Source organism: Vicugna pacos, unplaced genomic scaffold, assembly GCF_048564905.1.
Source record: "Vicugna pacos unplaced genomic scaffold, VicPac4 scaffold_103, whole genome shotgun sequence".
Classification (NCBI taxonomy): Eukaryota; Metazoa; Chordata; class Mammalia; order Artiodactyla; family Camelidae; genus Vicugna; species Vicugna pacos.
Genome location: NW_027328783.1, coordinates 979,593 through 992,124, shown reverse-complemented (window position 1 = coordinate 992,124; position 12,532 = coordinate 979,593). Strand labels below are relative to the sequence as shown.

The 12,532-nt window shown below is 31.6% G+C and overlaps 1 long non-coding RNA gene across 1 annotated transcript; it reads left to right on the top strand.

The window, feature by feature from the left end:
* Nucleotides 1-10,641: 10,641 nt before the first annotated feature.
* LOC140694767 (uncharacterized) lies at nt 10,642-11,814 on the top strand. The gene is made up of 2 exons (XR_012070389.1): nt 10,642-10,822; nt 11,538-11,814. It is a non-coding gene; the product is annotated as an uncharacterized lncRNA (long non-coding RNA).
* The last annotated feature ends 718 nt before the right edge of the window (nt 11,815-12,532 follow it).

Here is a 12,532-nt window from a genome sequence, read left to right as displayed (position 1 = left end):
TATACAATGCCTTAAAGACAGTCTCCAGCAAGTGAAGTTGAGAAAGCTAGACAGCCACATGAAAATCAATGAAATTAGAACAATCCCTCACACTGTACAAGAATAAATTAAAAATGTTTTAAATATATGAATCTAATGCGTGACACAATAAAACTTCTGGAATGAAACATAGGTTAAACAAAACAAAAATTGTAGCAAAATTTACTTATGTCACACTCCCAAGCTGAAAACAATAAAGTTAAAATAAACAAGTAGGTCCTAATTAAACTTAAAACTTCTACACAGAAAAATAAACAGAATCAATAGATGAGCTTCCAAATGGGAGAAAACATTAGGAAACATTACAATCAACAAGAGGCTAATTCCTAAAATACACAGAATGTTCATGCAACACCGTTTTGAAAATCTACAAACAACTCAGCCAGAAAATGAGCAGAAGACAATTCTCAAAAAGAGACACACAGATGACAAACAGGAATATAAAAACGTGCTCACAATGCAAATCATTATACAAAGACAAGACAAAAATAAAATAATGTTTTACCTCACACTAGCGAGAAGGGCTGTCATTAAAATGTCTACAAATAATAAAGACTGGGGAAGGTTGTGGAGAAACAGGGACTCTCCAATGCTGTTGGTGGGAAATAAAATTGGTGAAACAACTTTGGAAACAGTATGGAAGTTCCTTCGAATAATAAAAATAGACCTATCATATGACACAGCAATCCCATTCATGGGCACATAAAGCATAAAACATGAAATTAAAGAATCCTAGGGTAAAACATAAGAAGTACACGATATTGGACTTAATTTGATTCTGCATATGCCTCCTCTGTCAAGGAAAGCAGAAATAAAACTAACAAAATAAGATTGTGTCACACTAAACAGATTTACACTGCAGAAGAAATGATCAATAAAATTAACAGTCAACCAACACAATGGTAGAATATATTTTTAAGTGATAATTTACAATCAAGTGTTAATATCCAAAATATATGGCAAACTCTTACCCCAAAACAACATAAAAAAGAGCAAACAATCCAATTTAAAAAAAGTCCATAGGAACTAAATAGATAGATCTGAATCAATTTTCTGTAGAAAACATAGAGTAGGCTTTATGACACATAAAAATGTGTTCAGAGTTACAAATTATTAGGAAAGTCATAAACCTAATATGAGACAAGACCTCACACTTTTCAGAAGGCTCTCATCAAAAAGAAAACAAATAGATGTTGGTGAGATTGTGGAGAAAAAGGAACAGCGTGTACACTGTTGATAGGAATGCAAAGTATTGATTCCATTGCATATATACATCAAATTTTCTTCATCCAGTTTTCTGTCAAGGGATGTTGGGTTTGTAGGCCCCTGTCTGAAGGCTCTAGAAAATAAGCCCTTGGGCTGAACTGATAAACAAGCTGTGAGGAATGTCACGTATCCAGGCTGGATAAGTAATGGCCTACTCAATGTATCCAGTATGGAAAGCTGGATAGCCTATGCTGGGTAAGATCGTCAGAGGAGGACAACCTAAGACAGGCAAAGCCGGCTGGATAAGAGATGGCCTACTTAATGAAGATCCGTGGTGAACTTTAAAACAATTCTTGATCATTTAACATCCTGCGCTTACTGCAGGAGCATGGGAACATAAATAGCTTAAGATTATTAACATTGTTATAACCTAGATTATATGTGTGGCATTGTGCATGTCCTATATAAACCCTTCTTCTAAGAATCAAAAAACAGAGAACTGCTTCGCTTCTATCCACACAGTGTTTGTGTGTAAATTATATCGTGCCACTGACAGGGTTAATTTAATTTGTTGGGAGTATCTTAAAAGGATGTTGTATTATATACAATGCTCTTTCCGCACTTAGTGTGATGATTGTGTGAGTTTTATTTCTCATTCAATTAGTGTGGCATGTCATCTTTATCGATTTGAATATTTTGAAGTATCCTTAAACCCAGGGATATATACCTTTACTCATGTATGTTTATGATACATTAAATGTGTTGTTGAATTCATTTTGCTTGTGTTTTGTTGAGAATTTTGGCACATATGTACATCAGGGATAATATTCTATTTATTGCATATAATGTCCTTTCTAGTTTTGTTAAGCAAATAAAGCTCACATCATAAAATATGTTTGGAACCTTTCACCCCCTTCAAACTCTTGGAAGATTTGGGGAAGAACTGGTGAAAAATTGTCTTCAAATGTATGACAGAATTCATCATTAAAGTCGTTTTGTAAATTTTTTCTGGCTTTGGAAGTTAGAATTATTGACTTACTCAAACAAATTTTTGCTCTATTATCTTTCTAATTACTTCTTGATTCAGTATTGGAAGACATATGTTTCTGGGTATTTGTCTTTAGTTCTAGGTCATTCAAATCATTGGCTAGTGGTAATTTCTTATGATGCTTTGCATATCTACAACATCAGTGGTAATATCTTATCTTTTATTTCTAATTTTATTTGAGTCTGTATTTTATTAGCCAACCTAAACATTTGTCCAGTTTATGTTTAAAAGAAACAGACTTAGGTATATTTTTTTCTAGCTTTCCAATTGCATCTCTTGTTATTTGCCATACTCTCATTCATTCAATTTTCTTTTTATTCTTTCTGATTTCTCCTAAATCCATAAGGTGTAAAGTTAAGTAGTGTGAATCTTTGTATTTGATTTATTATTAAATATTTTTTATTTAGTTATTATTTATTTATTTATTTATTTATTTATTTATTTACATGTTTATTCATTTACTTATCATTGAATTATTGCCATTTACAATGTGTCAATCTGTGGTGTATAGCACAGTGTCCCCCTACATGCATATATTTATGTGCCTATTAAACATTACTTCACAATATTTAACTTACTGCCCTGTGTCATAAAGAGAAATTTTGAAAAAATTTACTTTTATATATAGAGGAAAAAATTTATGAATCTACAGCTCCCAAATATATCCTCTCACAGCCCCTTTCCGTTGTAATCATATAATTGCTTAGTAGATCTGTGAGTTTCTTTCAATTTTGTAGATGAAATCATAGTGTTCTCATCCAAATTTTTTTTTAAGGTTCCCCATATGTCATGTCATGTATTATTTTTCTTTATTTTTCTGGCTTACTTCAATTAGATGACACTTTTTGGGGACATCCATTTTGCTGCATATGTCATTGTTTTATCATTTTTTATTGCAGAAATGTATTCCATTGTGTAAATACGGGATAACTTCTGAATACTGTTATCTGTTGTTGGACAATTAGGTTGCTTCCATGTCGTGGCTGTTGTATATAGCACTGCAAAGAACATTGGGGTACAGGTGTCTTTTTGAATTTGGGTTCACTTTGGTTTATACCCAGAAGTGTGATTGCTGGATCGTATGTTAAGCCTATTTTTATTCTTTTGAGGAATCCCCACCCTGGTTATCACAATGACTGCACCAAACTACATTCTTTCCAACAGTGTAAGAGGGTCATCTTTCTCCACAGATACCCCAGGATTTAATGTTTGTGGAATTTTGAATGATGACCATTGTGACTATTGTGAGGTGATACTTCATTAGAGTTTCTAATTGCCCTTCTCTGATAATGATAGTGAGCAATTTTTTTTTCATATATCTATGTGGCATTTGTATGTCTCTATTGGAGAATTGCTTGTTCAGGGCTTCTGCCCATTTTCAATTTGGGTTTCTTGTTTTTTTTAAGTATTATTATTAGTTTGTATGAACTCTTTATATTTTGGAAATTAAGCCTTTGTCAGTTGCACACTTCTACATATTTTCTTTAACACTGCAGGGTGTCATTTTGCTTTGTTTATGGTTCCCTTTGCTGTGCAAAATCTTATAAGTTTTATTAGGTCCCATTTATTAATTTTATTCTTACATTCATTACCTGGGTAGTCTGTTCTAAGAGATCATTCCTGAGATTTATTTCAAAGTGTTTTGCCAATATTTTCTTCTAGGAGATTTACTGTGTCTTGCCTTACATTTAAGTCTTCAAGCCATTTTGAGTTTATTCTTGTGTATGGAGTGAAGGAGTGTTCTAACTCCATTGCTCTGCATGCTGCTATCCAGATTCCCAAAACCAGTTGGTGAAGAGATGGTCTTTTCTCTGTCATATTCCTGGATACTCTGTCAAAGATTTATAGAACGTAGGCCTGTAAATTTATTCCAAGGCCTTCTATTCTGTTCTTTTGGTCCATATGCCTCTTTCTGTATGAATATCTTGTCATTTTGTTCATTGTGGCTCTGCAATAGTGTATGGAGAACCGGTAGTTTATTCCTCCAGCCTCTTTCTTTTTCATTAATATTGCTTTGGAAATTATGGATCTTTTATGACTCTATGTAAATCTTAGAATCAGTTGTTTCAGTCCCAAAAAGAAAATTTTGGCATAATTTGATAGGAAATCACATTAAGTCTGGGGATTGCCTTGGGCAATATGACCATTTTAACAATTTTGTTTCTTCCATTACGAGACCATTGGGCATCTTTCCAATTCTTCATTCTTTTTTGATTTCCTCAATCAATGTTTTCTAGTTCTCCATGTATATTTCATCACCTCCTTGGTCAGAATTTTTCTTAAGCATTTTTTTGCTTTGGGTGCAGTTATAAAAGCGGTTGTCTCTATAATTTGTTTTCCTGTTGATTCAATGGTAGTGTAAAGAAATGTAATTGGTTTTTTTACATTGCTCTGGGTACCATGCCCAGTTCCTTTTTCAGCCTAAGTAATATTTTGTGAAGCTTTTACAGTTTTCTATATATAGTGTCATGTCTTCCTATCATGACAATTTTACCTCTTCTATTCCAGTCTGAATCATTTTATATATTTTCCTTGCCTGATCATTGTGGCTAGGAATTCCAAGACTATATTGTATTGAAATTGTGAGAATGGGCAACCTTGTCTTGTCTCAGGTTTTTGTGGGAAGGGTTTCAGTTTTTCACCATTGAGTATTTTGCTGGCTATATGTTTGTCATAAATAGCTTTCATTATGTTGAGATATGGTCCCTCTATGCACACTGTTACAAGAACTTTTACTGCAAATAGGTGTTAATTTTTCTCAAATGTTATTTCTGCATATACTGAGATTATCATGTGTTATTTTGTCCTCTCAGTTATTGATATGGTGTATTACAATTGATTTATTTGCATAAGTTAAACCATCCTTGTTTTCCTGGAATGAAGTAACATTACCATGGTGCATAATCTTTTTTTACATGCTGTTGGATTCTGTTTGTTAATACTTTCTTAAGGACATTTACATCTATATTTATCAATGATACTGGACTATAGTTTTCTCTTGGGGTAGTGTCTTTGGTTTTTGTATCAGGTTGATGTTGGCCTCACAGTGTGAGTTTGGGTGTACTCTTTCCATATCAATCTTTTAGAAGAGTTTGAGGAGGACTGGTATGTATTTTTCTCTGTATGTTGGGTATAATTCCCCAATGAAGCTAGTTGGGTTTCAATTTTGTTTGCAGATATTTTTTATTTTATTGATAATTCTATTTAATTTCTGGTGATCTGACTGTTCAAATGGTTAATTTCTTCTTGATGCAATATTGGTGGGCTGAATGTTTCCACATACTTCTCCATTTATTCCTGGTTATCCATTTTGTTTCCATACTCTTGCTCATGTTATTCACTCATGATAATATGCAAATTTGTTGTACTCTTTTTAGTTTCTCCATTTTCATTTCTTATATTATTTGTGTTCTCTCTCTTTTCTTGCTGGTGAGCCTGTCCAGAGTTTTGTCAATTATGTTTACTATTTCAAACAAGACTTTGATTGTTTTTTTTCTATTTTTTAATGTGTATTTCAATTCTTTCTTCCTTGATCATTCTTATTTCTCTCTTTCTGCTGAGTTTTGGTTTTGTTTGCTCTTCTTTTCATGATTAGTGTACATAGAACCTTTGATTAGTTATTTGAAATTGCTCTTCTACTTTGAGGAGTGTTGTCACAATAAACTTACCTCTTAAGCCTGCTTTAAATGTATTCAATAGATTTTGTGTAGTATTTTGACATATTTCTGAAGATATTTTTTAATTTATTCTTTTACATCTTCACCTCCCCTACTTGTTATAGTACCATGGTGTTTAATTTTCATGCTGTCATTTTTTCACAATGTTTTTCTGTGAAGGATTACTATTTTCATAGTATTATACTCAGAAAAGATGCTTCAAATTAGTTTTATTTTCTTAAATTTGTTGAGGCTTCTTCTGTGCCTGAGGACATAATCTTTTCTAGAAAATATTCCAGGTGAACTGGAAAAGAATGTATATTCTGTTTTGGGTAAGAGTACTGTTTTGAAAATATCACCAACTCTAATTATTTTATCGTATCTTTTTGTATCTTTCTTCCCTTAATAATTTTCTGCCTGAAACACCAGTCTAGTGATGGTAAAGGGGAGATATAGTCTCTGAATGTGATTGTGTTCCCATCCATTTCTCCCTTTTCATCTATTAGTATTTGCTATATGTATTTAGGTGCTCCTATATTGAGTACATATATATTAATGAGTTTAATACCCTCATTATTTATTGCTCCTTTAATCATTATTTCATGTCCTTGTTTATCTTTCTCTATGACCTTTCTTGTAAAGTCTATTTTGTGTGAAGTCAGTACTGCTAGTCCTGCTTTCTTGTCATGTCCAGTTGCATGCAATATATTTTCCATCTTCTGACTTTCAATTAATTTGTGTTCCTCTTACAAATGTGGGACTCTTTTATGCTTCATAATGTAGGGTCTCATTATATTATCCCATCTGACAATATATATCTTTTGATTGAAGCACTAAGTCCATTAACATTTATGATAATTATTGATAGACTGGTGTTTATTTCCATTTTGAACTTCATTTTCCAGTTGATTTGGTATTTCCTTTTTGTTCATTTCATTTTCTTTCTGTTGCTTGATAAGTTTTCTTTTATTATCTTGGTTTCTTTTTGGCTTTGTTACTTCATTGTAAGTTTTGACTTATGGCCACCCTGTCTTGTATGTATATTGACACATTACTATATCTTTTTCTTTTAACTGATAAGAATAGAAATTCTAACCCCTCCTATAGAGAACAGAAACAAGAAGAAAATACTCTGTATTGTCCTGTTTCACTCACTGACTCTTAAAATTTTTGATGTACTGTACTGCAACATCATGTTTATTCTATTGTAAGACATTGTAGCTATTGCCTTTCTAATTATGCCTTTCTCCTTTCTATAGAATCCTGCTTCTTTTTTTTTAGAGTCGATTTACATTATTTCTTTTTCTGTTGCTAAATTCTTTTAGTACTTGCTTTAGTGGAAGTTATTTATCTCTCCTTCTATTCTAAAGAATAGCCTTGCTTGATAAATTATCTTAGATTACAGCTTTCTTTCCTTCAGAACTTTGAATATGTCATGCCACTGTCTTCTGCCTGTTGTATTTGTGTAGGAAACATGTTTACAAATATAATATATATAATTACATATATATGAATAGAATACATAGAAATGAAGTTAGGAAATAAGGAGAAAACCTATACGTTAAATAATAGAAAACATTGATGAAGGAAATTAAAACTGATCCAAAGAAATGAAAATTTCTCTTATGTTAATGATGTGATACAATGTGGTTGAAACAAACATACTACACAAAGCAATCTACATTTAGTGTGATTCATGTCAAAGTAACCATGAGATTTTTCCATTTAATAGAACAGGTAATTTCAAAATCTTTATGTAACCACATAGACCATGAGTTGCAAAAATAATCTTGAAAAAGTGTATTAAATCTAATAGTGTATAGTTCTCTGAAGTTAAACAGTCCAACAAAGCTTTAGTAATTTAAACAACATGAAACTAGCTCAAAAACAGACACCAATCAATAGAAGAAGATAGAGCAACCAGGTAAAATCCCTCACACCTATGATCAATTAACCCATGAAAAAGGAAGCAAGAGTATAAAATGAAAATAGACATTCTCCTCAATAATTAGTGCAAGGGAGATTGAACATATAAAAGATTGATTAAAATAGATCCTCACATTGTTTACAATCTATAAGCAGAAAATATCTTTCTATTTATTAGTTTATTTTATTTCTTGCACCTGTAATTTATAGATCTATATTTAGATCTTTTATTTCACTTATCAAATGTATTCCTAGTTTATTCTTTTTGGTATAAATATATACACAATTGTTATCCTAATTTCTCTTGCTGATAATTTGTTCTTAATATATAAAAATGCAACGGATATTTGTATATTGATTTTGTATTCTGCAAGTTTATTAAGTTTGTTCATTATTTCTAACAGTCACTGGAGGAGTCTATGGAGTTTTCTATCTATGCATAATTATGCCATTTCTAAAAATTTTACTGCTTTTTTACAAGTTATATGCCTTTTATATTTTTTTCTTGACTAGTTGTTCTGGCTAGGTCTTCAAATAGTGTAATTTAGTACTTGTTATAATGGGCTACCTTTTCTTATTAGTGGACTAGAGGAAAAGTTTCCTGTATGTTAACATTGAACTTGATGTTAGTCATGGGTTTTTCATATATGACTTTTATTATGTTTAGTTGAAATGTATTAAAAGTGAATTTGTTAAGAATATTTTTATAAAATGTAAAGATCAGATCGATCAATAAATTTCCTACAATTTTTGAGATTGATGTTTTTGAATTCTCTGCTATTTAAGGGATTGTATCACATATATTGATTTGAATTTATAAGTAATATTTATGAATCAGGACTAAATCCCTCTAAACTATAGTTTATAATACTTGTAATATGTAATGAATTCAGGTTGCTAGTGTTTATTTAGAATGGAATGTTCACATACTGAAAGAAAAATTTACATTACAGCTTGAGTTTACATTTATTTATTTAAAAAATTTATCCCTCATTTTGAATTTGGCTTATGTTTAATGGAATTTATTTTTAAATAAAGAATATAATTTTGGTAGAACTGGATTTACTACAGTTTACTGATACAGAACATAGCTATTATTTACATTTAGTGAACAAAACACTTGCCTTAAAATGCCGTATTTTACTAACAATGTCAACTGTTTCAGGACTGAGATACATATTCCTTCCAAAAATGCATTACCTGGCCTTTTCCACCCCAAATCACATATAGTGTTATTTCTTTGTTTTTTGATTGTTTGTTTGTTTGACCCTTAATGGAGACACTGCTTATTGAACCCGGGATCTTGTGCATAATTGTACTTATCAACATCATTTTGGAACACTTAACAGAAGACACAAGTGAATGGATTATAAAGATGAAACGAAAATTTATTGCTTCTAGGGACTGAAAAACCTCTGATTGAAAGAATGGCAAAAATAAACATTTGTAAATATACAATAAGATTTTCTCTTATGTAATTTTAGAGTAGATTATTAAATTACATTTGTTTTACTTATAGAAATGAATTACAATTTAAAACAAAAATTCCGCCTTATGGGATTTCTTAATTTGATGCATTATTTTATCTTATTTTATTTCATAATTATTAAACATTTATTTATATACAAAACAAATAAATTGACATTTAATCTGCTCATATTTTGAATATTGAATTACTTATTATATAGTACACAGATAAATACGTATTTCAATTTCCTAATCAAATTATGTTTCACTTTAATTACAAATGATATAGAAATAGATATATATTCTCTGTACATGTTTTACACGAATTTCACTTTAAATTCCAAAACTTTAAAATTATTCTATATATTTTGTGCAATATTTATACTCTGTTCACAAATCTGGTATAAATTTTAATACAAAAGGATGGAGATTGGTTTTATTTCATAGACCCCAAAATTAAATTATTTAAAAAGATTTTGTTGGGATAATATTTGCAAATCACACTTTAAAAATAAGCATCATATATGTTTCATTTTAACTGGATGAATGACAAGTAAACACTGGCTGAATGTTACACTTGAGTTGCTAGGATACCAGTCATTTTGTGATGTCACAGCTACTCAGGTTGAGAACCATTTTGAAGGCCTAGCAGTTTATCTGTGCAGGCCTGCCAAAGCAGCATATGAAGCTGCAGTGTTCAAAATCATGCAGATTAGAAAAGGAGCTGTAGAAAAAGTTATTTGAGATGGCACATGTTTCTTCAGAAATTCAAGATGTGTCTCATAAAAATGGACCAAGTGGCTCAGGAAACTCCAGTAGATCTCTATTGTGTGATCAAACATTCTCTGGGGATTTGGACATGAGTTTTGTGATTGAAGAAAATGCTTTCAGACTTTGTCTGAAGAATCCTTGATAAAAACACCATGTTACACATATTGTGTCTCTGAACCAGAAGAAGATAATGATTTTCGTTCTCTGACATTTCCAAGAAAACTCTGGAAAATAGATTGGAGTGACCAATTTAAATCCATCTGGTGGGGTGTTCATGGGTCTTCCGTAGTGATTGATGAAGATGTCTTGAAGAAGGAAGTTTTGGAAAGAAAGGCCCCTTTCAGAATATTTGAAACTGGAAGCATGAAAAGTTTACTTAGACAGCCTAACTTTTATGGGTTTAGGAAAGTGAGGCAGAATTTTCAAATGTGTGCTTGTCTAGCTGACTTTCCAGCAGAAGAAAAAGAAGTGTCTGTATTAAGAAAGATATAAAAAATTTTAGTCACCACTTGGTAACTTATATATAAAATTTTATTTTGCACATCAATCAATGGTAATATAAATGTAAAGCAAGATTTTGAAAATTGTATTAAACTATTAAGTCTAAAATTCTTTATTTATTCTAAAAAATGAGGACAGTGACTTAAGTATTCAAGATTATGAGAAACTTTGCTTACAACTATGAATCATTCCAGAAATCCATATAAAGGTAATAAAGCTGCTTTTCAAAAGTGTCATTCACCGTTACCGCAAATGCTAACATTTAAATTTGATGACTATAATATTTAAATGTGTATTTTCCAAATAAGGAACTTCAAAATATTGTTAGCAATGTTCATATTTTGATGATATTATCCTTACATAGTAAACATGGAATCAGGTTTTATACTTTAGGCTTATTGTAGTCTTGTATTTTGGTATAAATATTACTAAAATGTTTCTCCTTTGGTTGTAGCTGCATTTTTATCATAATCCAAATTTTAAACAAGGCTGTCCCCAGCTTTTAGTGAGAATAAAAAGAAGAGTTGGGATTAAAAATGCCTCTCTGGTGTCTTCATTGGCTGAAGACTTCAAAGAGCAGCACTTTAAAGCAGGGTATAATGTGGATAATAATAATTCTGGATTTGTGGCTGACACTATTGGAGAAAGTCCATGATTACCTTCTGCAAATTTCTAAAAAGAAAGCCCTCTACTAGCCACATAATTGGTGATACAACTACCCCGATCAGAGGTGATTTTTCTCCTCCATCATCAATGTCAGACCACCAGAACAAATTGCAGTGGGTCAACGAGCTATTCTAAATAAGTTGACCACTCTCCACTGGCACTCTCAAAGCAGTTACAATGAAACAAATGGCCGTGTTGTGAACTCCATTTGAACTACAACTTCTATTTCTCAGTAGAGTATCTTATCTCCCATACAGGGCAATTATTATGGACTGATGTTGGAGCCTTCTACTTTTCCAAATACATATCACAACATATCTGCAAATGAAGGTCGTTTTCCTAAACTTCAACCAGGGTGCAACCCACGCTTTCCAGTGCCAGTGATAGCTGATACATCAGCTAACTCTCTTTCAAGGCCAACTCATCAGCCATCTTCAGTTTATGAATGTCATCCTAATTACAACTGATCTACCAGAGAACTACCAGATTATGCAGGAAACAAAAATTATAAATGATGTTGGCAAATGTCGACAACTATCTGCTATTTTCTTATTTGAACAATAAACATAGATGTGTACCTGTATTTTCCTTAATATTTCTTAATAGAGTTAAGATTTAAACAGGAGACTAACTTGCCATTTAAAAAAAAGAGATATTTGATTGATAAAATCTTTTGATGGAACAATATGGGAGTAAATTTAAAAAATTTCTTGTAAGGAAGAAGGAAAAAATGGAAGAATTTGGAAAAATAATAAAACATGGAGAGAGGGAAAAGTAATAAGTGGTTTTTGGTTCTTCCTGGAAAGTATTAAATGTGTTAAGTTAGGATAGTTTGGAACAGGAGATACATGCAGGAACCACCCAGGGAGCATGTTCTCTAGTATGTCATCCCTGGAATCAAAAAGGTCACATGATGTAGTCTCAGATGGCACATTCAGCATGTGGTAGAATTTAAGTAGTAATTTATCTATGGTCTTCTTTGTGCTGTTCTCAAAGCATTCCAGTTGGTGCTTTCATTTCCTGCCCTCAACAGTCTACACTATATTTTCTAGTTAATAATTTATGTTGCTATTATCTTCCAGCCAAAGAAAAGCTTACGTTCACAGGGTGGCACTTAATGCATTTCCAACTCTAATCACACAAAATTAACTCAATTTAGTTTAGTCATTTCTTTATAAATCTGGCATCTGACTACCTTGGCATATCTTTATGTTTCACTGTATCTGGATATATATCCAGCCAAATGTTTCTC